Genomic DNA, 27,999 nt, shown 5'->3' on the forward strand with positions numbered 1-27,999 from the left:
TGATGTAGGCTTGCACAGAGAGAAAAATTATTACTTAATTCTGAAATGCAGGAATGTACGAAAAGATAGAGGAAAAAAGTAGAAACTCCATAAAAAAAATCATAGGGAAAAGATGATCTGTAGGGGAACTGTAAGGTGATGGCTTGAACTGGTGATCGAGCACCTGGTGAAGGGCTGAGGCCTGCTCAGGGAGCTCAGGCAGATTGCTTGCACCTGTGCTCCCCAGGTGACCAAAAGGGCTGGGCTCTATGACTCTGTGATTCTATGCTATGACTCACAGTAGGGCCCTCCAGGGCTCACCTGAGGGCCAGCCATCGCTTGGGCTGCATGCTGAGAACGAATTCTGTGTGGCCAGAGAGCTGCATCACCAGTTGGGTGAGTTCAGCTTTTCTTTCTGTATCTGACTGTTGGCCCCTCTGTGAATACTTTGCCTGGAATTGCCAAAGCAGAAAATGATCTGAAGAACAGGTTCTTGTAGAGTATTAAAAATTCTACAGTTAAAAGAGTAGGATGTCCTGTGTGTTGATTAACAGGCTTAAAATGAAAGGGTTCACATTTTGAGCCTCATCGGAATGACCAAATCTTAGGGAACAGGTAGTGTTGATACTAGATTTGTGAAGTGCTTCCAAATTGCAAAGTTCCCTCAGTGGGACTTAAAGCAGGGCTGTTGGGCTGACTGTGTCATTGCATGGACTGTGCATCAATCTCTCTCTCCAATTGCTCTGATCTCTGCCTGGTGATTGCCTTTCTTAGCCGCCTGCCCAAAACAACTGCAAAAACATTATAGGGAAGCCAAATGGAAAGGATTTGAGGTCTAGTCTGCAAGTTGTCTTTTTGACATTGAGCCCAAATATCAGAAATACAAAATACTGGTCTATCAGTTTATTCCCTTAAAGCGTCTGAGTGCTGCTGCTGAGCGTGTAATCACTTTTATGTTTTACCTGTGGTCACTGCGGTACTGGTACATAATTCATTATTTTTCCTCGTGCTTTGGAATACCTTGAGTGTTAAAGAAATAAAAACTATTCTATGCTTGCCTATTCCGTTTCATCATACTGGGAAGCTACATCATTAAGACACAAAGGACAAAAACGCATGGAGTAAGCTGAAAGACATGAGGCTAAGGCATAACAATGTATGTAGATACTCATTGTTGTAAATCCCGCATCAAAAGATTATTTAAGTTTATAATAGCCACAAACTCTAAAAAGAATTTTTTGCCTTTCAGTGCTTGAAATGTTACACATTTCTCTGTGTCATGCACTATTCAAGGTTCAGGTGTCCTAGGCATCCACTTGTGACTTCTAAATCTGCTTTGCTTTAACCCATTGTTATTCTATGCTCAGTTTAAGAAAAACTGACTGAATGCTTATATTTCTAGTCACTGCTTATTTGTGTATTTTTGCTGGTGTAGGTGTTGTTTTGTCTGTATTTTGCTGGTGTAGGTGTTGTTTTGTCTGTATGTGCAGTTAATGAAATGATTGTTCCAAAGCTAATATTTATAGCTGGCATTTGATTATTTGTAAATAATCCTCAGCTGGTTGACTGAGATTAAGATAGTGGTGAAAGTTTTAAGGCTCCTTTTACTCTGCTAAATCTTTGCACATTACTGAAGTGTCAAAAGTTTGTATCAAAATTAAAATATAATTTTAATTAAAATAATAATTTTAACATATGAGGTGCTGCATATTGTTGACTTGGCTGTGAGAAATTTCCAGCTTTAACCTCTGGCTACACTGTCTTACACTTTCTCTGTCCTAATTTGTCACCTCCTGTTTAATTTCAGAGAAACTTTAGGCAACAGAAGAACCAGGAGCAACTCTGACCCTTCTTGAAATCAAACAAAGACAGTGACCATGATTTGGAGAAACTTTTCTGCTTCAGTGGCATCCTATGGATGTGTGAGGTGAGTAGGGCACAAGTATTCGCCTAGAGAAACTTTCTGATAACACGTCCTTTCCAGGTGCCTTGGGTAGATGACAGCAGTTTTGAGGTAGTGCGTTTATACGCTTTTCATTTCAGCTTAGTTCATGGTTCAGAGAGAGAGAAGTGGCGTCCCAGGTAACCTATCCAGTGAGATGAGATCAGATAATTAAAGATATTAAATACTTTCTTAATTAAATGCTAATCTGTAGGCTTGGGCCACCAGGTTTGAGTGCAAGTTGAAAAATTAGTCACTCTTACTACGTATGTTTCTGGAAGCACGTCCATCTGTAAGCAGCTGATGGGTGAGGTGTTACAAAAATAATGTGGTTGTCACTCTTGCCTCAGAATGCTTCCAAACTGGTGCAATACCTTTTGAGATGTACTAACGGAACTCAGGCATTAGCCACGTTATGCTGGTTATGTTGTATTTTGCAATATGTTCAAATGTAAAATCCAGTAACACACCGTAACAAATCTATTTGAAGATCCAAAACTTATTCTTTCACAGTGAAGCATAGCAGGGGATTTTGTGACCAAGTTACAACAGTATGATACAACAGTAATCAGATTTTAAATGTCTATTTCACCTTTCTTCTGTTGTATACATAATTGATAAGTGAACATTTTAATAGGAATGGTATCCAGTGTCTTATTCAACCTCCCAGCAGACAGGTGAATTATTCCTTTTGTTGTGTGAGTCTATGTACTCTGCTATTAGAAAAAAATCCATGATAATTATTCAGTGGACAAAGTGACAATAAATATGTAGACCTATGTGATATTTGATTATCAACTGTATGCCAGTGTTCAGGGGTGGCTCATGAGCATTGCACCTTCCTTACCATCTCTATTCTCTTTTGATTTTTCGTTGGTTTTGTGTTCTCAATGCCTTTGAAAAATATTATTTCAGTGTATGTAAATAGGGGATGTTGGTCCTTCAAGTATGTATCTTGATCTGTTGTTTGTTAAGACAGATTGTTTATTTTTTCTAACTTGTGTTATTAGTTAACGAATTAGGAAAAATATTGGCAAAATAGTTATAAATTGTATATTTCCTTAGGTCATGTTTAGTGTGCATTTAGAAACCATTGTGTTGATTCCGGTCAATTTTGTGTAGCGCAACAGTGTCGTTTGTTGAGAGAGGGAAATTTGCTGAGCAGATGATGAGCTCTCATGTAAAAGTGATAATGTACCCGACTGTACCTGACACTAGGACAGCCTGCATGGCCTCTTTAATCTTGCAGGCATCAAGGTCGCATTATAAAGCCTTGACTGGCTGAAGTTGTGTTAGCCTAAATATAGCCTGAATGAGGTGTGCGAGAGCCAGAAGTTCTCTGAAGACATGTGATGATGACTGTCAGTACTCCTGAAAACTTGAGATGAGCTAAAGGAGAGCCAGGGAGAAAGTATGCATCTGATCCTTAACCGGGAAGAAAGTTTGGTGTCTCTGAACTTAGCCAGTACCAGTAAACCAGAGCAGACTGTTTTCTTTAGCAGCTGGATGATGGTATCTGTGATTTTTGAAACAGTGAAATGATTGTCTTAGAAATCATTTTCTAATCTAACCTGTTTAATAGAGACGTAGATACTAAAAATGTTAAAAATAGTAGTGTGATTTGAATTTGTGTTTACAGCCAAAAAGAAATTGAAAATGAAAACAAAACACCTCAGAAATTTAATTTCCCTTGTGTATTATGCACTGCATTAATTAGACAGGTGAACGATTACCTACAGTTTCAAAGAAGATGCCAATGAATGATTAAATACAAGTTGTAAAGCATTCACACAAATGTTGCACTGGAATAACTAACTGGTAGCAGGAGGTAATGGCAGTAATTGTGCTGGAAGAGGTGAGATTCTGCCTGCTCTAGAGTGAGAACAGATAGCCAAAGGGAAAAAGCTACAACCCTTGACTATCATCCCTTCCACCGTATACTATAATTCATGGTGTTATTCCTGTGCTTCAGTCTATTCTCCTGTAGTTAGATTTGGGCTGGCTTTGCAGTCACTAAGGGAAGCTTTTGGGCTTCAGGATCACTAGATCACTGCTTGATTCTCCCTGGCCTTGCAAACAATGGCACAAGGAAAGTGGTGAGAAGTTCAATATGGGTTTCTTGTGTTTTGATTATTTGGCAAACCTGAAGAGTAGATGACTTCTACCTACTCAAGAAAGATTCAAACTCCTACATGTTAGTATTTGAACGTATACATGATCTTAAGATAACACTGATTCTCTTTTTTTTTTTTTTTTATCTTAGCATTTTTAGGTCCTGGCAGGTTTCTCTGCTGTATCTTAGCCCAGGGATAAATTAAAATGTTTTCTTTGTGTGCTTATGAGCAAGTTTTTTTTCCGCAGATAAATACTAAGCTAGAGACTATGAATTTTGTTACCTCTTTAATGATGTTTGTATTTTAAGTATTCTCTGTGTTCTGTGTAACTGTCTTAAGAGGTTTCGCAATGAGATTGGATTAATTCAATTTCTAACCTTCGAAAGAAAAAAATATATCAGGATGCTGCTGAAGTAGATTCAGTCCAGCATTTTTGGTATTAGGTGATTTAAGGAGGGAGGAATAGTAGTGAGCAAAGGACATTAACAATGCTAGCCAGTGAGATTTTGTTCTGCTGTTCTGTTTTCTTCAAGGGTGGTAAGTAATCCCTGGTTATTTAATCCCTGACCATTAAATATAAGAAATATAATGTCTGAAGTGCTGGTGCTAAAAGGCCTCAATAGAATTCTTTTTTTCTTTACCTTGAATCACAGTAGTTTATGCCTCTCCTTTTATCTACTTACTTATTTCGCTTTGGTACTGAGTTGTTCAGTTCCTGTCCTTCATGTTCCCAAGGCCTGCTGTGTCCTAGAGCTGTATGTTGTAACAATATTTCAGGTGGAATGTTGTTATTATAGGCAGTAAAACAAACCATTGATTGGAAAAGACTAAGTCGGTTGTCTTCTTCCTTTCAGGGAAAACATTTCTTAATATCTTTATCTAAACAAACTTTTATTTATAGCACCATGCTCTTAGGAATTGAATTATCAAAAAAATGCCTACCACCTAACCAGTGTTATGCTGTTTTTAGAGAACGGGCTAACAAGCGTTATGATTTTCTATAGGGCAGACTTAAGATCTTCATTTAATCTGTGCAGTGTTACTTGGATATCTTGAGAACCTAGACAAGCTTTGTGGATTTGGCTCAAGCTAAAGGGATCTCTTCTGCTTCTCTGGACTTCTAGGTTGCTGTAAATATTACGCTGGTTTGGAGTACTTAATGCTTCCTTCTAGGGATCGTGAAAGCAAATACAGTGCCCTATTTGTGCGTATCTATTGCAGAGCAAAATGGCACCTTGAACTGGTCATCCAGAAGGCAGAGATTGAGAAGTCACCAGTAACTCATCGTTTAGCCTCCCAGATACACATTCCAATAATATTTTGTCACTTCTCATGGGGAATACTACTCTAATCCCTTCTCAGAGTTCCTAGTGAAAAGCTTGAGAACAAAGGGTCGGTGAGGATAAACTCTGTCCCCTACAATGACAGAGGGAATTATAGCTTTGTTAATGTCAGTACTGGACCAGTGAGCAAAAATATCCTTACTTATCCCAATTAACAGGCATATGGTTTTGAGTATCTTGGCACAGCATCGTGCCTTTTGAAAACAGAGTGAAATCTTATGTCTACATGAACCTGACGTTGACATTAGACAGGGAGATGATGCAATTGATCCCTGTTTTGACCTTCCGCCAAGCACTGGCCTCAAGATGAGCCAGAAGAAAGGTTGGAGCAGGCAGGATATGGAGACTGCAGGTCCCAGCAGTGCAGCTGCCCATACCCATTGAGGAGGCTGCCCTTCCCTCAGCTCAGTGCATGGCTGCTACATCCCAAGCTTTGCCTGGCTTTGTGTAAGCATGTCAGGCGGATCTCTTTACCTGGCAAAATCCAGGTGAAGGAGCATTTACACGAGCAGTAGAAAGGCTTGGACTCAAGGTGTTGGCATGTGGTACCAGAGGCAATGTATTTTTCACATGGTTGAGAACATATCAGGAGAATGGGTGTGAACTGTCATGGCTAAGTTGGTCTGAAGTACTAAAATCCCTGTTTTACCTCCTCTCCAGCCTCCCTTCCCTGTTGCCCCTCCACTAAACTGCCTTGCAATTTGTTGTTGGGGTTGAACTGCAAAACAATACATCCTGAAAATAAAACTTTTTGAGCATAACTCTGGAGTTGAGCTGATAGAGGAGGGGGGGAATGGGCACACCTTCAAGCCAAGTGAGTTAAGCTAAAAATACGTTCTCTAATACTTGAGTACTAAACAACACATTCTTGCGATGTGATCTAGATATGGCCTTGTACAAAACCTGGCATTCTCCTCTATGTGAGGCATGTGATTTACTGTAGTTTGAAATGGTTACATTATTTGTCCTTGTTTTAGATAATGAATAGAGTGCAGTGTGTGCACTGAAGGCCTAAATAAGATTATAATTATGTTTTCCTAATAGAAAAGTATGCAATTTTTAAGTGCTTACTGGTAGAACAGTGGCTCGTGCCTTGAACGTTTCCTTCTTGAGAGAGGAGAAAATAAGTTTGTCTGCTATGCCTGCTACTAACCAGACTTGCAAAGTCATCAGCAACCTTGTTTGTTTTTGTAACAGTCAAAAGATTTGTTAGGAACATACAAGAATAGTTGTGGTATCTGTTAGAGGATGGCATTTATACTGCTTGTTATACTTGCTTTTTAATCCTTCCCATTCATAGAAAAAGAACCAATTCTGTCTTTTCAGCTGCAATGCAGAACATGACCTTCGCTTTTTCTCCTTCATTTTTCATAACAATTTTTAGAATAGAAAACAAGAGCCTATTGTCTGTTACTTAAAAAATGATCTCCCCATTGATTTGCAAGTAAATAGCAGCCTCAGAATATTTAACTATGTTTATTGTGCTTCTGATGCACAGCAAAAAGTATCATCTGTCTTTGCCAACCTGATACCTTTTTCATGGAGTTGTAATTCAATGTTATTTCTCTCCAGAAGTTATAAAAGGATTTAAGAAAAAGGAGTAACCATTCCATGCATCTCACAGGCATTGTCAAAGCATACGGAGCACAGAATGCATCTCTAAGTTTGATGCTGGGCTAATGCTAGCTTGCGTCCTGATGTTTTGAAGTGTACTTGCACATACCCAAAAGAGCCAACACACTTCCAAAAACACCACATTGTGAAGGGAAGCAGGAATTTTCTATCAGAACTTTGACGTAGGAGAAAGTTGAGAATTTTAATTGTTTCTGTATGCGTGTGCTTACACGCACAGAGATGAGATGCAGACACGGAGGATCCTTGTCATGCAGTGTTATCTAAGGAGTGACTTTCTGACTTATTGTGTAGTTCTTCTTGTGTGTCAACGGCTTACGGGCTGGTTCGGCCCGGTTCTGTGACGAGCGGGGCGGAGGGATCCGCAGATCTGCACCTCCGGAAAAAAGGAAACAGGAGACCCCAAAATAATTAAAACAGCTGCACCGATCTGAGGAGAAACAAACTAATTTACTAAGTATATTATCGGAATGCAAGATAACACACTATAATACAATATAATCAGAATTGAAGCTAATAAATCAAATATAATGAGAGAGAGAATGTCCGAAAGGTGGATAGGCCGCACCACAACGCTGAGGTGAGATGCGCAGTCCAGTTGAGCAGCAGGGAGATGGGAGCAGCGCCCGCGACGAAGGGCAGGCGAGAAAAAGAACTCAAGTGACCTTGCCAGGAGTTAAACCTCCTCTCCCTGACCGCAAGGTCCCCTGGGGAATGTAGTTCTTCTTCTCTTCAGGGCAGGTACCCAGGACTTGAGCATTAACAGTTAAAGTCCCAGTGCCCCACATGATGTTATGATGTGGAATACCGAAAGCCAAAAATCACAAAACCATGACATTGTGTAACCTACATCACAGCATCGCTAGAGAGCATGCTGCCCAACTGCAGTGCATGCAGAAGCTTAATTTAGGATCAGAAAAGTCCCATGATTCATCATGAGTTAAATGCTAGCCGTACGCAAAGGTGTATGCATATATGCTTTGAATGCTTTTGTCTTTCTTTTATTCTCTGACATTTCTAGCTATCATGGAGAATATATCGAAAGCTCTCCTTTCCTTTAGAGACTGTAGGCTTCATCCATAATTTATCATTTCTCAGAAATGCTGTTTCAATTTCACCTTGTTTCAAAGTCTTTCAAAATGACAGCAGTAACAGGTACAAAATAAAAATACCTGCTTTTGTTAAAACAATGAAATGCACACTTAGGTCACCTACTTCTTACCAGACTTCTTCAAGCAGTCTTGCTTAAGGAACCTTCTGAGCATTCTGATAGTAGGATAAGCAGTTCACCTTCCTAAGCTTTCATTCTTCTCTCTGCCAAACTTTTAGTGCTTTAAGTTAACTAAAATGTATTTAAGAGCTGAATCTGAATTTTCTGACCAAACACATCTAGTACTTTTTTTCTTTATGGGCCAACTCCACCTTTTAGGTATATTACACTGTGGCGATTTTAAAATAGAAATCCATGTAATATTTACTGATAACACAATTTTTACTTGCAGAAGCATACTGTCTAGAGTCCAAGATTCAAGACATTCAACATAGATGTAAAAAAAAAATCACTTTGTGGCCTCCTGAATTGTTCTGTTGGGCAGAGTTGCAAAGAGGATGCAAAGACAAAAAGTCAATGAAGGATGTCATTTTTAAAACAGTACCTATTTTGTACTATTTTGTGGCTCCTTTTATTCTCACCTTGGAATGTCTAGGGTTAGTTGTTCTCTCTATTTGCCTCAATTTATTAAAAAAAAAAAAATAATAATATCAATGTAGTGCTCTCATTTAAGACACGTAATGCAGCAAACAGGGTAGGAAAGGTACTGTGAAAAAGGGAAGGTGCTGGTTAATCTCTCCAGGTGATTCTTCAGGCTTCTCTAACTTGGAGAGTGTCTCTTCCTAAATCATAACTCACTGTTAAATATTTCACAGGTAACTCATTCTCTTTGGGCCACCCATTTCTGTTTTGTGTAACTCAAAATATGTCAAGGCATGCACCACTTCTTAAGAAAGTGCCACTGTAAGAGGTGGACTGTCAATTGTTTTCCAATACTTTTGAACATCTACCCACAGAACTTAATTACAGACATCTTACACCCTTTTGGCCTTATGTTTGTGTTTCTGGACCCATAGAACAATTGTTTTTAACTTTGATAGATTTAAAGGTGAGAATTTTTAGAAGCTGCAGAATGCTTGGAAATGGAGGCAGGGCATGCTGAAACATCTTTTCTCCCAAGAGTGTGAAGACATAAGCTGACTTCTTTGGACTTTCTAGATGTAGTATGTAGTTTAAAAGCACACAAAGAATACACGAGAGTTGTTTTCATCACTGATTTGCAAAGGACTTTTGTGCCCCAAAGCTTATGTTGTCCTTCAAGTCGTCTCACTTGGTTTAATACGGATGATGCTGTTTACCTGCAAACCTTATCTTCCTTGTGTCCATATGCTGTCATAACTCTAGCAAAACAGAAAAGTATTCAAATGGGAATGCTTTTAGAAGGAAAAAGAGGCATTTATAGCCTGGTTCAGAAAAAATAAACTTCTGTTTCAGGTTTCATCAGTCGTTACAAGTTTCTCCATTAAAATTTCGGAATAGACTAACAACTACTGGTGGTTTAGCAGGACTCTGAAAGAACCCAGTTTGCTGGATTCAGGTTTTCATTGATGTCTTGTAGCTCTATAGACACCCTGTAGCCACAGCAGGGATTTCAATCAATGTCTTGTACAAGTTCCTTCTTCCAGTAAGCTGTTCTCACGTAACCTCAATTCCATTAAAAAACAATTCTTTGGTTATCTAATTTTAATTAGTATTTCTTTATGGGATGAGGCAGTCTTATGTATGTTAAAGCAGCTGGAATTTAGACAGTCTCATTTATGTTCTGAAGCTGAAGTATTATAACAGTTCAAGGCACTGAAGAAAGCCAATTCAAGAGCTCTACAAATCATTTGGAAAGAAAACAATACTGTCCTAATGCTTTTAGCTCTGCTCACGATGAGGTATCTACTGTACTACTTGAGAATGAGTATTTGTGCTGTTCCTAGTGTTAAGCAAATACTGTTTCAAGGGATCATTAGATCAGTAGTGTCCAGATTTAGGGAAAACTGCAAGAAGAGCATGGCCAATGTTTGCTAGTGTTTGGGCTATTATTGTGTTTAATAGTATTTCTTGTGCTGGAGGCCCCAGAACTGTATGCAGCTGGTGGCCTGGAGATGGCAGAGCAGAGGGACAATCAACTCCCAGACTTGCAGGCCATCCCTCTGCTGATGTAGCCCAGGATACAGTTGGCCTGCAAACTCACATTGCCTGCTTATGTTGAGTATCTCACTGAGCAACATCCTCAAATCTTTCTCCTTGAGGCTGCTCTCAGTCCACTCACTGTCCAACCTGTATTTGTGCTTGGGATTGCCATGATCCAGATACCTCTCCTTGCACTTGGCCTTTTGGACTAAATAAGGTTTGCACAAACCTGCTTCTCCTTCATGTCAACCACACTCCTTAAGTGAGAGAGCTGAGGCTGTGCAGCCTGGTGAAGAGAGAAGGCTCTGGGGAAACGTGGGAGCTGCCTTTCAGTATCTGAAGGGGAGCTGCAAGAAAGAAGGGGGCAGAATCTTGGGTACAGTCTGTTGTGTTAGTACTAGGGGAAATGGTTTCAAACCAGAAAAAGGGACATTTGGATTGAATATAAGAAAAAGTGTTTTTTTACAGTAGTGGTAGTGAGGCACTGGAATGTATTAGAGAGATTGTGGGTGCCTTATCCCTGGAAATGTTCAAGGTTAGGCTGAGAAGGGCTCTGAGCAGCTTGATCTAGCTGTAGGCATCCCTGTTCATCACAGGGGAGTTGGACTAGATGGCCTTTAAAAGCCCCTTCCAACTCAAATGATTCTTCTCATTTGCTAGCAGTGACTCACAGGTATGCCTGGGACTGTAACGTTTCTATTGTAAATCTGTCTGACACATTGCAGTCTTAAGAATAATGTACCATTGTGTCTTTTTTTATTTAGAATATATTTTAATGGATGTTGTTTTGTCAGCTAGACAGCTCTAGGGACCATGCACATATCAAAGTGACAGATGCCTGGCTGTTAAAATCCTGTGTCACATTCCTGAGAAAAATTCAGATCTTTCTTCTCTGTAGACTGTACAGAGTCATTAACTTTTGGAAGTCTCCTGGCTAGCTACATACATAATCTTGTTTTCTCACAGCATTCTTCTGCTCTACAAAACTCAAATCCAGCTTTGATGCTAATTCTTGCTGCTAACCTTCAAAGAGAGCTCTGATCTATGGATGTCAGTGCTCACCTCCTTGCCTATGCCTGAGAAAATAAGGTCTAGAAGCATGGAATGGGGGCTCCCTATCTTGCAAGAGGAAGTTATTTCATTGTAGTTAAAATATTACACTATTTTAAAAGAATGAAGCCTACATGTGACAGGGAAGACTGAAATGCAAGTACCTGAAAATGAAGTAGAATCAATATCACTAGCTTTGACATCGTTAGCTTTTTTTTTAAATATATCTATTTAATAAAATGAATTTTTGCATTTAGGCACTTGACTAGCGACAGTATGATTTTGGGATGCTGTATATTGGTTCTTGTTGTGAATGTTTAGTTCACAACAAGAGGGTTAGAGGTTAATGTGCCTTGAGGGCTACCTGGCAGTCCTCAGATGGTGCTAATGGGTTTGACAGGATAGGCAGCACATCTTGAAATATTCCTCGTGCCCTCTGAGTCTGTTAGGGATAATCTCTTTCTGGTGTGAAGCAGTTGGTGTCCCTTATCCTGCAGAAGGATTTGTGAGGCAGAAACTGGAGAAAAAAAGGTTGTCTGTTGTTTTTGTCTGAAGCCTTGCAGCTCAGTCTCCTTTGCTGGCATAAAATCACGAGTTGTTACAGATGCTGCACTGAAAGGATTTTTAGGGGTATTTCAGCAGAAAATGAGATTTGGCTGTTTTCCAGGCTAGGGAGCTGTCTGCTCCCAGGGCCATGGAAGATGATCTGCACAGCCATTGCGCGATGCAGCAGGTAGGCACATGCTGATCCCAGAGGTCACCTTTGTGTTCTGCAAGAAAATTTTGGAGCTGGCAGAGGCTTCTTGGCCTCAATCTTGGAAATTGTGCTCAAATGTCAAATAATAAACTGAAATGCAAGAAGAGATTTGGGGAGAGGAAAACACATAGGTCAGTCTTGCAACCTTTTCTGTTTGCCATGGTACAAGGAGTTTGTGTTGTCAAGAGAAATAAAGAGAACTGTTGTTTTCTGCTGATGTGAGAAAATTTTCAAAAATATAGTTAGTCAGTGCAGACTGGCAATTTGCATTTTAGAACAAAAAGTGTTCAATGTGGCTGAAATATGGCACAGAAACAGTAGACTTTCTAATGTAAAGAATATCTTCAAATTTTGTGTTCCAGAGCTCTCTGTTGCTAGAAGTGAATAGGGAGGGAATACTTGGCTATTCTAGTGATGTGTGAAAAGGCACAGGCAAGTATTCCAACTTTGTGTTGACAATTCTGGATCAGGGGGGCATGTTTTGCAAAATGTTTTTGAGTCAATTAAGGCTTGAAGACCTGCAAGCTTACATTAATGTGTAAAGAGGCTTTTTATTTCTAAAGTGTGAGTAAAGTAGTAGATCCATCATCAGTTACATTCAAGAAAAATGAAAGTAGGTATAAAATAAATTTGGAAATAAATGGATTACCGTCACTACATGATTTAAGAGTGAAACATGAAGAAGCATGTGGCATTTTGTACGTTGGTATGATGTATTTAGACATGTTGAAATTATGTTATGCAGTTGTCCCTTCTCCTTGTTTCTTGCTGATGTTAAAATACTAGCTCTTCACTTTTTCTTTACTAAAGACCTTGACAAGATCTGGGATAAGATGGATAGTGATACAGCTAAGCTGCATGACATGGAGACATCCAGCCCTGCCAGCACAATGACGCTGCTTATGGCTGCCTCTAAACTTCAAACTAGACATTAGAAAAGTCTTTCTAGATCTAGGTCTAAAAGGACTAGGATGGCCTCTCTCGTATATGTGGAAAAAGGAAACATTTCTATTTTTTGTGCAGTTTTCATTTTGGACAGATAACAGCCTGTGAAAATTCAATGCTGTTGAAGGATGAAGAGGGAAAATTTTAACTTCTGAAGTGCATTCCACTTCTCACAAGAGTGTGATAGAGATTTCATTTTTATTTGCCCGAGTGCTATGAGCAATGAAACACGAGATGGAAGGAGCGCTCTAGGCGGAAGCAATAGAAACAAACGGAACAGTTTTCAGTGAATAAGTGCCTAAATATTTGCAGAGACGCTTTGCTCATATTATGAAGAAAATTGTTTTCCTCTGGAGGTCTACTTAATTCCCAATTCATTAATGAAGAAGCAAAATTCAACACCATTTACAGATGCTCTTAAGTTGCTTAAATGTAAAATTCAAAGCAGCTCAGTGATCTGCCACTCTACCTCCCATGTATAGCACACAAACAAAACCAAATTAAGATGTTTGATTTTACAACTAATGATAGCCAGACCACGCAGCTCTGTAGTGGTGCTGTTGTCTGTTTCCCTGCTTAATTACAAGTGTCAACTTTCTACTAATATCAACCTACAGCTGTTCAAAATGAAGTTGCAATGTTAGTCTCCCTTCTCTTTTTTGCTTCTGGCAATAAGCCATGATTGCTCAGCTGCAAGATGAAGAGATTTACTTTTAACTGCAAGCAAATAGGCTGTATTTTACACAGAAAGGTAAAAATTCAGAAAGACAGGAATACAAACTATAAAGGGGTCTTTTGGAGAGTTTTATTTGTACTATGAAGAAAAATATTGTTTCTCACTTCATGTGGATTGTTTCACGTGGAAATTGGTGCTCGGAGGAAGCCTTTTATTCAAGTAAAATGTCATTAATTGGGGTGTTTTTTTCATTTCAATTTACTGCTCAGCAAACCAGTAATACCTACTTATTCATACATGACAGTAAACTCCAGAGATGATTTTCCTTGTTTTGTAATTTAGATCTTAAAAGAGGTTTATATAGCAGGTCTAACGTAGAAATTAGACGTGTCTTTGAAGTAAAACATCATATGACCTTCTTGTGCCCACATGTAGGTCTTATGTATTTGACATCAGTATCATGGACATCAGTTGTCATGGAGGGCTATGTGCTTTTTAGGAAAGATTGGCTGGGGAGGCGGAGTGGTGGAGTTGCTCTTTATATGAGAGAGCAGCTAGAATGTATTGAACTCCACCTGGGGGAGAGTGGTGTAGCAGTGGAGAGCTTATGGGTGAGAATCAAGGGGTAGGCTGGTATGGCTGACACTGTTGTGGGAGTGTGCTACAGGCCCCCTGATCAGGAGGAGGAGGTTGATGAGGTCTTCCACAAGCAACTTGAAGCAGCGTCATGATCCCAGGCGCTGATGCTTATGGGGGACTTCAATTATCCAGATATTTGGTGGAAAAGCAATGTGGCCAGGCATGTGCGGTCCAGACGGTTCCTGCAATCTGTTGAAGACAACTTTCTGATGCAGGCGGTTGAGGAATCGACGAGGAGAGGGGTACTGCTGGACCTTATTCTCACTAATAGAGAAGGGCTTGTCAGGGAAGTAAAGGTTGGGGGCAGCTTGGGTTGTAGTGACCACGAGATGGTGGAGTTCAAGATCCTGAGTGGAAGAAGTAAAGCAAAAAGTAGGATTGCTACCCTGGACTTCAGGAGAGCCAACTTCGGGGCCTACTTGGAGCTATCCCGTGGGCTAGGGTGTTAGAAGGTAAGGGGGCCTGTGAGAGCTGGTCAGCATTTAAGCAGCTCTTCTTCCAAGCTCAGGATCGGTGCATCCCTGTGAGGAAGAAATCAGGAAAGGGTGGCAGGAGATCTGTGTGGGATGAGCAAGGAGCTCGTGCGCAAACTCAAAGGAAAGAAGGTCTATGAAATGTGGAAAAAGGGTCTGACCATTTGGGAAGAATACAGGAATGTTGTCAGGGCCTGCAGGGATGCGACGAGGAAGGCTAAAGTCCGCCTGGAATTAAATCTGTCGAAGGGGATAAAGGATAACAAAAAAGGCTTTTTTAAGTATGTTAACAGCAAAAGGAAGACTAGGGAGAATGTGGCTCCCCTGCTAAGTGATGGGGGTGTTCTGGTAACGGGGAATGCTGAGAAGGCGAAGATACTGAATGCCTTCTTTTCTTCTGTCTTCAGTGAAAAAGCTCTCCCTCGGGAATCCAAGACCCTGGAGGTTAGTGAGAGGATCTGGGGAATGGAAGACCTCCCTTCAGTCAGGGAAGAGGTGGTCCGAGAGCGCCTAGGCAACACCAATGTTCACAAATCCGTGGGACCCGATGGGATGCATCCACGGGTGCTGAGGGAGCTGGCAGAGGTGATTGCTGAACCGCTTTCTGTCATCTTTGAGACGTCTTGGAGGACGGGGGAGGTGTCTGAAGACTGGAAGATAGCCAGTGTCACTCCGGTCTTCAAAAAGGGCAAGAAGGAAGAATCCAGGCAATTATAGGCCAGTCAGCCTCACCTCTGTCACTGGAAAGGTGATGGAACAGCTGGTGCTGGATGTCATCTCCAGACAACTGGAAGAAAAGGAGGTTATCAGGAGTAGTCAGCATTGGTTCACCAGGGGAGGTCGTGCTTGACCAACCTGGTAGCCTTCTATGATGCTGTCTCTGGCTGGGTGGATGGGGGCAGAGCAGTGGATGTAGTCTACCTTGATTTCAGCAAGGCATTTGATACTGTCCCCCATGACATAACAAGCAGAGGAAGTATGGGATAGATGAGTGGACAGCAAGGTGGGTTGAGAACTGGCTGACTGGCAGAGAGCAGAGGGTCATCGTTGGCGGTGCAGAGTCTGGTTGGAGGCCTGTAACTAGCGGTGTTCCTCAGGGGTCGGTGCTGGGTCCGGTCTTGTTCTTCATCTTCATCAATGACCTTGATGAGGGGATAGTGGCCACCCTCAGCAAGTTTGCTGATGATACAAAGTTGGGAGGATTGGCTGACATGCCTGAAGGCTGTGCTGCCATTCAGCGAGACCTGGAAAGGCTGGAGAGCTGGGCAAAAAAAAACCGGATGAAGTTCAACAAAAGCAAGTGTAGAGTCTTACACCTAGGGAAGAATAGTTGCATGCACCGGTACAGGCTGGGGGATGGGCTGCTGGAGAGGAGCTCTGCGGAGAGGGACCTGGGTGTCCTGGTGGATGACAGGTTGGCCATGAGCCAGCAGTGTGCCCTTGTGGCCAAGAGGGCCAATGGCTTACTGGGGTGCATTAAAAAGAGCGTGTCCAGCAGGTCGAGGGAGGTGATCCTCCTCCTCTGCCCTGGTGAGGCCTCATCTGGAGTACTGTGTCCAGTTCTGGGCTCCCAGTACAAAAAAGACAAGGATCTCTTGGAAAGAGTCCAGTGGAGGGCCACAAAGATGGTGAAGGGCCTGGAGCATCTCCCCTATGAAGAAAGGCTGAGTGAACTGGGTCTATTTAGCCTTGAGAAAAGAAGACTGAGAGGGGACCTGATCCAGGTTTATAAACATCTGAGGTGTGGGGGCCATAGTGGCAAGGCCTGTCTCTTTTCAGTGGTGAGTGGAGACAGGACAAGGGGAAACGGCTGGAAACTGCAGCATAGGAAGTTCCGCACAAATGTGCACAAGATCTTCTTTACAGTGAGGTGACAGAGCACTGGAACAGGCTGCCCAGGGAGGTGATGGAGTTTCCTTCTCTGGAGATGTTCAAGTCTTGCCTGGACTCCTACCTGTGTGATGTGGTTTAGAGAACCTGCTTTGGCAGGGGGTTGATCTCAATGATCTCTAGAGGTCCCTTCCAACCCCTACAATTCTGTGTTTCTGTGATCATAATTAGCAGTTTTTTCCAGAATTTCCTCTTCTTACTACTGATTTAGATTTTTAGAGCATAGCAACTCTCAGCACTTACTAGAAATGCCTAGGTTAATTCTTGTTTACTTTGCAAACTCAGTGAAATGGATTACCTGGTTTATCGTGAGCACGCATGTGTTCGTTCAACTTTCCTTGAATGTGCAGAAAAGCAGTAGGAAACATCACTGTGCTGAACTTTGCTTTCTCTTCAGTTGTATCAGGCTACTCCCGTCCAGGATGTATTGGTTGGTTTCTGATGGGATGGTTTTAACATTCAGCATAAAGCAGAATTGTTTACTGCAAATTTCCCATTGAAATTCTTGATGGTTATGTATTTCTAGTAAGTAAGCCATTGTTTAAATTAGGATTTTCTATTACTAGGGCATGTGGGTACTTTTGCATAGGGTAAACAGTCTTTCATCAACAACTTTTTGCTGAAAATAATGTCTATTACAATATTATTTTTTCTTTTGTGTTTTGAATTGATAGACCTTTGAAGCCTCTTCTCTGTCAAAGAGGAGATTGGCAGCCTGGCCAGCAACCTGCTCAAGAGATGAGCTGCATTTGCCAGATACTCAGCTGTTCACTAACTTAGAACTTTCCTAATACATTTGCCTCCCTTGCTATGAGAGGCAAACAACCACATCTTGCTTCCTGGAACATGTATAATATTATCAGATAACATATATAAGCAGCATGCAGAGATTCTTAATTAAATTTATGATCTAATTGCCCTTTTGTGTTGATGCTGCATTTCCTGAGACCACCCCCTGCTGAACCTGCTGAGCTGATAATGGATGTCTGCCTGCATCCCACTCTGTGCAGCTCCTTAGTTTCCTGCAGGCACGATTTAGTTTGGTTAAGTCTCAGTTTTACGAGGAAAAAGTACTGATGTCACATAGGCTGAGGAGAAATGGAAAGTTTTGCGTTTGCCGTTTGCCAGAAGACATTTAGTTCTAATAAGCTCAGTAGGTGATACAGGTTGAAAACTACCCAGAGTTGCTGTCTGGTTCCAAGTTTTGAGGGCATATTTTTGTTTGTTTCTGTAAGAAAGGAGCCCTCAGCCATGAAGTGTTGTTCCTCTATATGAAAATTTTAGACTTTCATTAGTTTTAGCTCTATGGCAGTGGAGTTTTCAGTATGAAGCTACAGCTGTACCTCAACTCTTCCTTTTTGTTTGGTGTACAGATTGTTACTCGGTCTTAATTTAATGTCTTTTTTCTATTTCTGATTTTGCCACCTGATGCTTGGTCACCAGTGTGTGCAACACTCTTATTTTCTGCAGAAGCCTCAAGAGAGCAGCTAATTTTGATTGATTTTAGAAAGGCATTTGATACTGTCTCCCATGACATCCTTATAACAAAGCTGAGGAAGTGTGGGATAGATGAGTGAACAGTGAGGTGGGTTGAGAACTGGCTGACTGGCAGAGCATAGAGGGTTGTCGTTGGCGGTGCAGAGTCTGGTTGGAGGCCTGTAATCAGTGGTGTTCCTCAGGGGTCGGTGCTGGGTCCGGTCTTGTTCTTCATCTTCATCAATGACCTTGATAAGGGGATAGTGGCCACCCTCAGCAAGTTTGCTGATGATACAAAGTTGGGAGGATTGGCTGACATGCCTGAAGGCTGTGCTGCCCTTCAGCAAGACCTGGAAAGGCTGGAGAGCTGGGCAAAAAAAAACCGGATGAAGTTCAACAAAAGCAAGTGTAGAGTCTTACACCTAGGGAAGAATAGTTGCATGCACCGGTACAGGCTGGGGGATGGGCTGCTGGAGAGGAGCTCTGCGGAGAGGGACCTGGGTGTCCTGGTGGATGACAGGTTGGCCATGAGCCAGCAGTGTGCCCTTGTGGCCAAGAGGGCCAATGGCATTCTGGGGTGCATTAAAAAGAGCGTGTCCAGCAGGTCGAGGGAGGTGATCCTCCTCCTCTGCCCTGGTGAGGCCTCATCTGGAGTACTGTGTCCAGTTCTGGGCTCCCCAGTACAAAAAAGACAAGGATCTCTTGGAAAGAGTCCAGTGGAGGGCCACGAAGATGGTGAAGGGCCTGGAGCATCTCCCCTATGAAGAAAGGCTGAGTGAACTAGGTCTGTTCAGCCTTGAGAAAAAAAGACTGAGAGGGGACCTGATCCAGGTTTATAAACATCTGAGGTGTGGGGGCCATAGTGGCAAGGCCTGTCTCTTTTCAGTGGTGAGTGGAGACAGGACAAGGGGAAACGGCCGGAAACTGCAGCATAGGAAGTTCCGCACAAATGTGCACAAGATCTTCTTTACAGTGAGGTGACGGAGCACTGGAACAGGCTGCCCAGGGAGGTGGTGGAGTTTCCTTCTCTGGAGATGTTCAAGTCTTGCCTGGACGCCTACCTGTGTGATGTGGTTTAGAGAACCTGCTTTGGCAGGGGGTTGATCTCAATGATCTCTAGAGGTCCCTTCCAACCCCTACAATTCTGTGCTTATGTAATTATTTTGCTGTGTTCTTGCACTTACTCAGCTATAGCTGAAGGTAGAAGAGGTATTGACCTTGACTGAAATGCTGTTCTGACACCACTGAGAGTATTTCAAGAGGGATGAGGATATGTTAAGTCACTGTGACTGTATTGCATGTGCTGTAAGGCTCATCACTGTCACGTACTGAGGTTTGACTCTTATGCAATGCATTTTTGCATTTGTATAACTCCTGAAAGCTTTTCTCAGTGTCATTAATTCACAACAAGAAGATCTGTGCAGTTTGGAAAGTAGAAACTCAGAAAAGAAGAAAAAAATCCAGAAGTGATGATGTATCGTTATCAGTGAATGTCAAAGAGGAACTGCCCTGCAGCAATCTTGGCATGTTGTCCAGGTTTGTGCTCTTCAGGCTGCTTGTTGAGGTGGATCCCACCTGATCAGTACTGTTTGGGGACAACACATTAAGAAGTAACTTAAGCCAGGGAGGGATTTCCAGAAGTGCTTATTGTTGCCCCATTGGAGGAATGGGACTGATTTTCAGTGTTAAGCTAAATGAATTTGTAGCTCCTTCAATGTTTCTGCTGCATTTGCTTGGATCCAATCAGACTAATTGTAGGGGTCAAGATAGGGTTAATTCTTGTGATGATCCTTAAAAAAGACAACAGTGAACCGCTGATACCAGAGCTTGTCATTTTTCCCACTGGCACTAACATAACATCTGTTGATAGTACAGAAAGTTGTTAAATGTAGAAATCTAAAACCACACAGGTGAAAACCAGGAGGAAACTAAAAGAAAATATATTGCATTTCATGCACTTTATGAGCATTTAGTGGAAGATAAGAAGGAGCTAAAAGGTTTCTTGCCTTTCTCTATTGCAGTTTGTACACCTGCAGCCATTGGGCTGTTGCAGAATTGTGTTCCACTTTGTTCCCTCTATTTGTGCTGTTGTGACATTGGCCTTTGACTATATACTCTGTACAGAGATAACTGAGTGAACTTTTCTTGGGCAGAAATTGGACATAAAAGCACTCTCAAGTACAAGATTTTCTGTGAACCATGGTTGTTAGAATGGAGAAAGCTTCTCAGCGTCAGCTTCTACTATTGATTACTTTTATATAATTCAAAAACCTCATGAAATTAATTAAGCAAGAGTACTTTGTTTGTTGCCAGAAAAGAAATGCATGCAGTACTGCAATGACTAATTCCAAGCCTTAATGAAGGCTGGGTTCTGCAGGAATAAATAATGTCAAACATCCTCCTGGCAAGTGGAAAAAAGTTACTGAACTGAGAAAAATTACTGAACAACACAGGAGAGATAACAAACTATTCAGAAAAGTCATCAGGTTTGTTTTTATACCTGTATTTTATCTTGCCATATTGTGGGTGAGGGAATGAAAGGAGATACTGATGGATAATTACAAGAAGTCTCAAGTTTTAACACACATGTACTTCAGGGAAGCTCTCTCTTCCTATGTAATATGTGTGAAATGACCTGTGCCCAAATTTCATGGCAGTTGAGCTCTGCACCGTGATGCATGGCTGCCAGCATCATGAGGAGTTGGACAGCCCGTAATTCAAAAGGCAGGCACCCGAGACTGGCACATCTAGAGGAGAGTGATCCTGACCTGCAGTTTAGAGGGCAGAAGGGAAGAACTTTTTTCTTTTTTCTTTTTTTTTTTTCTGGTAAGTAATCTCTGCAGAACTGGGAAAAAATCTCAATTATAATTGTTTCATGTCTCAGCGGCTGACATCTGAGTGCCCTCACAATTCTGCTTGGGGAAGAAACAGGAATAGCTTTCCAGTGTGACCTTTGCACTGTGAGATTTCCTTTTAAATGTTAGACGTGAGGAAATGAACATTTGAATTATTGAATACGTTTTCCATGAGGGATAGTGACTTAAAAGATGGCACAACATTGTGGAAGTCTCACATGACTTTAAGCTGTTGATACAGCAGCCCTGCAGTAGGTGTGTGGATCAGACATCTCTTGCTGGATAACAATATCAGTTCCTTTACTGTAAAGTTTTCATTTAAATTTTTCTCCCAGTACACTTTGGGGATTTTCTTCCTTTTCAATGTCATGAAAAAGACAACTTTTTATAAGTTGGTTTCCTCTCTCCGGTTAGTGCCTGTGTACTAAATATTTACATGCCTCGTTTAATATCCCATTCCTTCCCTCTTCCTGTTTTTCCCTATTGCAGTAGTTACCATACCTGTCAAATACCTTTTTACCTAGAAACCTTTACACTTGGCATAAGGAGCTTAATATTACACTCCCCTATTCTTTTTCACCCAAACGTTTAATCTCCAAATATACAAAGAACCTTGTCCTTTGCTTTGTAAGTAATTATTTAAAACTCTCATGTACTTACGTAGCAGTTCTTGGCTGGTTGAATGCTGACCCTTATTATAATGAAGAGTAATCTCAAATTGTTGCAAGAAACTTGCGCAAGACAACCATGAGCTTTAAAATGAAGCTGTGTATTTCTGCAGCTGCTTGATAAGAAGCTTGACAGCTGGGAACCTTCCTGGAATTCGTAAAAATGAAACACTGGAGAATGACAAATCCTTTAGTCTACCACGCTTCATTTCTGAGCAAAAGCAATACTGAACTTATGAGATTACAAAAAGCTGTGGGTGCCATTTATATTCCAAGATGATGTTTGCTGCTGACCAAAGAAAATATTTTGAAATCACTTTTGTGTGCCTTGAATATTTTAGGCCATGATTGGGTACTTTATATACAAACAATAATCCATTCTTCAGCAGTCCTGATGCTCATCAGGTCAAACGCTGGGTTTTCAAGAGTGGAGGTGTCGGAATGGTTAAGATCACTGAAGTGTAAAAATTTTATAGAAGCAGCCAATTACTTTGAGCAAATAGCTGCTTTTGATCTTTCTGGTGATTGAATCGGTGATGTCTGAGGACAGGAATGTCTCCTGCTCTTCTGTAAGTGCAGTGAGTTTTTCATGCATAATAACATCATTTCAGTAACCTTCAAGTGTTTTGATTTCGGGAAGGCTTTTTTTTTTTGCTTTTCTGGTCATAGAACTTTGATGGTTAAACAACTTTGTTCTACGTTTGAGCTGAGAATTTTATTCCTGTCCAGTGTTAATTTAATGAAGGATTCCTGAATCTCTTCCTCATAACGCTATTTCACTGAAAATGGCAGGCATGGCAGAAACCTATGGAAGCCAGATATCCTAGAGATGCTTACAGAGTTGAATCTTTTGTTTTTTTTTTTTGTTTGTTTGTTTGTTTGTTTGTTTTTTTTCTGTCAACTCTACACTCATAAAGAAGGATGCAACAATTGATCAGATCTCGATTGCTGGTAGTTCACCTGTCATATGGCAGTAGCCAGCAGAAGGGAATGCTTAAGGCCCAATCCATACAGCCTCCACAGAAATTAAAGAATTGATTTTTATTTGTGTCATGAGTGCCAGAGCAAACGATTACTGCTGTGCTGTCACTCTAATTACATGCTGAACTGAAGCTTAGATTGCAGTGTGCCGAAACTGATTAAAAGCCTGTTGGTAAGGAATAATGCAATCATGCTGAGTTGACAAATACTAACAGAAAGAGAGTATTAGCTAAAATTTAGTCTTTTTCACTGAAGATCTGCCTGTGGGCTCTCAGACCCACGCTGTATCAAGGTGCTGGGAGGATGGAAATAGCTTGTCCAAGCACCATTCCCAGTGTTTGCAGGACTGAATAGGCATCAGCTGACAGCTTTCTCAACAATTTGCTCTGCAGTGTTCTCTGTATGCAGCAAGCTGGGCAAATAACAGAGAATGATTGGTTTGTGTAACAGTGGAATGTTTCATGCCTCGCTTCCTTCAGAAACAAAACCTCATCGTTACTTTATTTTTCCTGTTTAAATTAAAAAAAAAAAAAAAAAGGCAGCAGAACTGGTTTGATTAAATTTTCTTCCTTCCTGCTTCCCCTTCTCCTGTTTATCAAATGATGCTGCTATTTGGAGAAAGTAAAGCTTAATTAGTGTAATGAATTTTTATAAGTTTCCTTATAATTACAAGTCATTAGTGCAATACCTGGCATATTTGCTTGGTAATATACAGACCTCTTCCCCACGCATTGTGACAAAGGGCTTCCCAATGATTATTGCAACCTGGTGTGGACAATGCAGCAAAATCTTCTGCAGATATCCTGCTTGTGCCTTACAGATGTATCTCGACAGTATTAGTTTGTCTTTAATGGGTTCACAGTTAATCTGTAATAGAGCATTTTGTGCATACAGTTATGCTCTTTGGGATTGGTACTGTAGCGACTTAAGCCATCCGTCTGGAGAACGGAAGCAATTTAATGAGATTTATGTAAACAACACGTCTGTCAGTTTTGCAAGCACTTTATAATTGAGTACATCCTAAGTGTTAACAGCACGAGGATCAAAGTGATACATTTAGGATTTCTTCCAAAGCTTTGTTATTTGTTATAAAGAATGTGCCAATCATTGTAAGTAATTAAATAAGGGTCAGATTTGTTTTTAACCTGTCAATACGCACAAAGATAACATGAAGTGTATTTTCATTGTCTGAAACATTTTTAAAACTTCATGATAAAAAACAAGAGAGAGACTTCATTAATTGGAAAGCATCGTTGGCTTTGTTGTAGTCTCACAAATGTGACATACCTTTTACAGCTTACTGGAACATAAGACGTTTGTTGGTTTAGTAGACACTTACTGATTACTTTTCCAGTCTGAAGGGAAATGTACAGAAAAGCGATGCCGAGATGGAACCAGATAAAGTCCCACCAGCTTGGCCACTTGCTGCATGTTGCAAGGCTCCTACTGGTTAACTTGAACTCTCCTGCTTCGGGACATGTAGCTTCCAGTCAGCTTTCTGCCTCTGCGCTGCCCCATATCAACAGTCCTGACCTTTGGTGTGTTGAGTCATGTGAATCAAACATGAATTCACGTTGAGTCCTTTTAGATCTTGCTTCTGTTTTAAACTGGGGTGAAGTACTGAAAGAGGAAAAATCTGTCCAAAGTGATTTTTGGATGACACATAATAGGATCCCAGCAGTGCTCCCTTTGTCACCCCCCGAAAGTGCCAATGGAAGCTGGACAAAACTCTGGGGATCTGGCCCAATTCTCCAGCCTGATGAATTGTTCATGTTTCTTTCATGTCTGTTTGAGTGATGTTCTGCTCCTTCCCACGTGTGGGTTGCTGAGTGCATTAGACTAAGCACAGATGACATAAATGTGACTTTTTGGACTAGAGTTTGCACTAACCAGGTTTTGTGCACAAACATGGTGCTTGTATGAGCATGCAGAGGTGTATGTTGGCTTATGCCTTGCAGGTGTGCATTTCTGGCTGGCTGTGGGTTGGATGCTCAGCTGTTTTGAAAATCAGCTGCTCACTGATTTTCTCCTCAGCTGGTTGTGCTCTATAGGTGGTGGTCCTGTAGCACAGGTGTTAAGGGTTCTAGAATTACTGGAAGTAAGGAGGAGAAAGGCTTTCTGGGATACATACTAGGGCATTGGAGAGGAACTCTAAGGAAGGTATACTGAAGTAAGTAATGATGTTAAAGGTAAGGGCTTATAAGAATTTGTTTCTGATTTGCATAATGTCACCTTTCTTTATTTTTCTTTTGTAACAATGCAAGTTTTGTTGCTTAGGTGGAGGAGGAGATTGTGTTATTTGTTTCTGTGCATTCATATAATGGAAGATAGTTTAACCCATAGTAGTTCTTGACTCTGTCTTGTTTACCTATCATCATTTAGGTTAGTGAAATTTTGGCAATACTTCAAGAGACACATCTTGTGTGAATCACAAATTGCTATGAGTTTTTTATGTCTGAGCAGTGGCTCTTGAGAATGGTTCCAATAAAGTTGTTTCAGTGTTGATGTGAACAGCTGCAGGTCAGTGTAAGTAAGTAATTTGAAATAGATCTTCAATTTTCATCATGTTCACAACATTGGTGAGGAATGTACAGGCTGTCGGTTCACATGAGACAAGAACACAGAAGTCACTAGAGAGAAGTCCATGTTCTTGTTTTGGTTATTTTTTTCAATCTAGGGTGATTGTTACTATCTACCTAATCTTTATGAGAGTTTGTGATCTAGTAAAGCAAGGACTTAAGAGAGGTTTTAATTCAAGCCATCCTGGTGCAATTTTTTCCAAAAAGTCACGAAACTAAAAGTTGATGAGTGAGGAGAAAGAATCAGATCAGCTGGAAACTGTAAGCAGATCTACAGGCACACTTGGAGAAATGAAATGTGGTTTATTCTGTTGATGTACAACATAATTTAGATGGTGAATGGAAATTGTTTACTGTGAAACTCAGTAATATTGCCTGTTCATGAGTAATTGAAAGTCTTCAGCGTAAAATATTCAGTTGCAATAGACACCTAATGAAACAAGAAGAAATAAAAAGAACCATTGGAGGATATGCAGTACACAGTGAAGGGCTTAAGTACAGCTGTATCGAACACACCTGGGTTATTGAATGATGCAAAAGAAAAGCTGATAGCCAAACAAAAGGAAGTGATCAAGCAGGATGGATATCTGTGGGCAGATGTCTGATAGAGGAGTCTCGTGCCAACTATAGAGAGAGAAGCTATGCACAATCATAAGAAGTAGTAGGTATAAAACGCTGGTTTTCTGACTGGCACATCTACAGCTAGGTACACAGTAGTCATTATTCAAATATTAATATTTGGAGATAAATGTGTTTTTAGGATAATAAAATGCTTCAAGAACAAAAAGTTAATCAGAAATAGGGTCCTACTGTTCTGTGAAATCTCTATCTATGAATATTTGTAGTTGCAAAGCTGCTTGAAATCATTACTGTTGCTTTCTCTAATAGTGAGAAAAAGCATAATGGCTGAATATGATGTGAGAAGAGGAAAATCTAGCTTTTTTTTCCTAAAAAGATATCCATCAAAATTGGAGAGAGAGAGCTTCTTATAAACTGCTTTTTTATTCTGATATGCTGTCATTGTTAGGAGAAGGTAAATTATGGGATCAGCATCTTTTCAATTGAAGATTTTAGGATTACTGCCCTTATAAACCGCACCAATGATAGTGCCATCCCATCAGATATTAACACAAAGTGAGCAAACAGTACCGTAGTGTGGAGAGCATCAGTGCTGCAGCAGAAACTAGAACAGCCGCAAGCGCTGAGCCCCATACTTGGACTGCTGGTCTGCCCAGGGCATATGGAACTCCAGTGTGCAAGAGTGAAGTAGTACTGCATTTAGACCTCTGCTGTGTGTCCTAAACAAATACATTTTCACAATAGGGTGAAAATTAAGCTGAGGCAACTAAGATGTGTCCTAAACGCATCTGCAAATTCATCTCTGTTCCATCTTGCAGAGGACAGCAAATACAATCCAGCAGATCTTATGCTACTGAGATGCATGGGGAGAAGTTGCAGCTTCAGTAGGAGAGAGATGAGAGAAAAACAGCTTTGAACCTTGCGATTGACTAGAAATAAGTTAAATAGGTGCAAAGCTTTCTTTTGCAAAGTGTAGCTTGCTTTTTTTTTTTTTTTTTTTTAAACATTATCAGTAGTCTCTTGTGAATGATTTTGCGTGTGTTATGTATCAGATGTATTAGTTTGCTTTGGAGACAGGTTTCTTGTGTTATTTGTGAATCTTCACTGTGGTGCCCGTTAGTTGTTCAATTTTTTTATTGGCATCATTATTTTCCTTGCTAATACTCCTTTAATGCTTTTCTGTTGTTGCTTTCTTTCCTGATGAAATTCCTCAGCTCCAACATGTATGTATGTGTTCTTCTGGTCCTGGCTTATTTTCTTCTTCCCTCCAACAGCTGTTTATCATTTTCATCAATTACAAGAAGGATGTGGTGAAGATGTTACATTCTCAGCTCAGGCTGAGAGACAAGCTTCAATTGTAATCCAGTGTTCTTAGCTCCCAGGAGAAGGCAGATTTCCACAGTGCTAATTGAGAACTGTTCTAAGAATGACCATCAGAAGTTCCTAAAACTGCAAGTCGAAAGACATTACGTTGCTATAAACATAACAGCTTATGTGTTGTTGTTGGTTTTTATTTAGGAAAGCACATATCATTACATTTTTCAGTCTCATGTTCAGTTCTTATGCAAGTCATGTAATGCAGTTGTGTTTTTGCTAAATTCAACTTGAATTCCCTTCTGTACAATACGCTTCCTGTGCCATTTTATTCTGAAGTTCTCAGTATTCAACTTACCTACAAGTTGTCTAGCTAAGTGCAGTCCGTGTATGGTACTTCCAAACCAAAATGCTGCCTCCAGAGTATTGACTAGGTACTTAGCACTGGCTTATTCCTGTGGCCATGTGCTAAGCCATACTGAACTTGAATTTCTTTGTTCATGTACCTGTTCTTGTTCCACCTTCCTTGCAGCTGTGTCATACAGCCCTCTTTTATTGTGGCAATTAGTTATATGTGGCTGGGATTTATCACTTTCTGAATGAAGATGTTGAGTTGTTGACAAGGACTGTGAAGGCATGGAGATTTTCTCTTTCCCTGTGCCGCACTCTGTATCCCAGGAGCAAAGAGATGCTCAGAGTGTGGCAATGAGTTGGCTGAGGGGTGTGTTTGGTGGAAATAACAGCTTGAAGGATGTTGTATCCTCCTCTGCAAGATACCTCTGTTTCATAGTTCTCTTATTTTTTTCTCTCTTACATCCCTGCTGTATAAAAGAATTTGCACTGTAATGATTTAGCCATTCCAGGAAAACCCCCTG

At 40.8% G+C, this 27,999-nt stretch overlaps 1 protein-coding gene and 1 long non-coding RNA gene across 2 annotated transcripts in view; one reads left to right on the forward strand and one right to left on the reverse strand.

Annotated features, from left to right (window-relative positions):
• The window catches only part of ANXA11 (annexin A11), a 751,397-nt gene that overhangs the window by 355,571 nt on the left and 367,827 nt on the right, over positions 1-27,999 (reverse strand). The gene's annotated exons all lie outside the window — the stretch shown is intronic.
• LOC128077960 (uncharacterized) lies at positions 273-27,989 on the forward strand. Its single transcript, XR_008205237.1, has 3 exons — positions 273-375; positions 1,787-1,906; positions 27,085-27,989. It is a non-coding gene; the product is annotated as an uncharacterized LOC128077960 (long non-coding RNA).

Source organism: Tympanuchus pallidicinctus, unplaced genomic scaffold (genome assembly GCF_026119805.1).
Source record: "Tympanuchus pallidicinctus isolate F22 unplaced genomic scaffold, pur_lepc_1.0 scaffold16, whole genome shotgun sequence".
In the NCBI taxonomy this organism is placed as follows: Eukaryota; Metazoa; Chordata; class Aves; order Galliformes; family Phasianidae; genus Tympanuchus; species Tympanuchus pallidicinctus.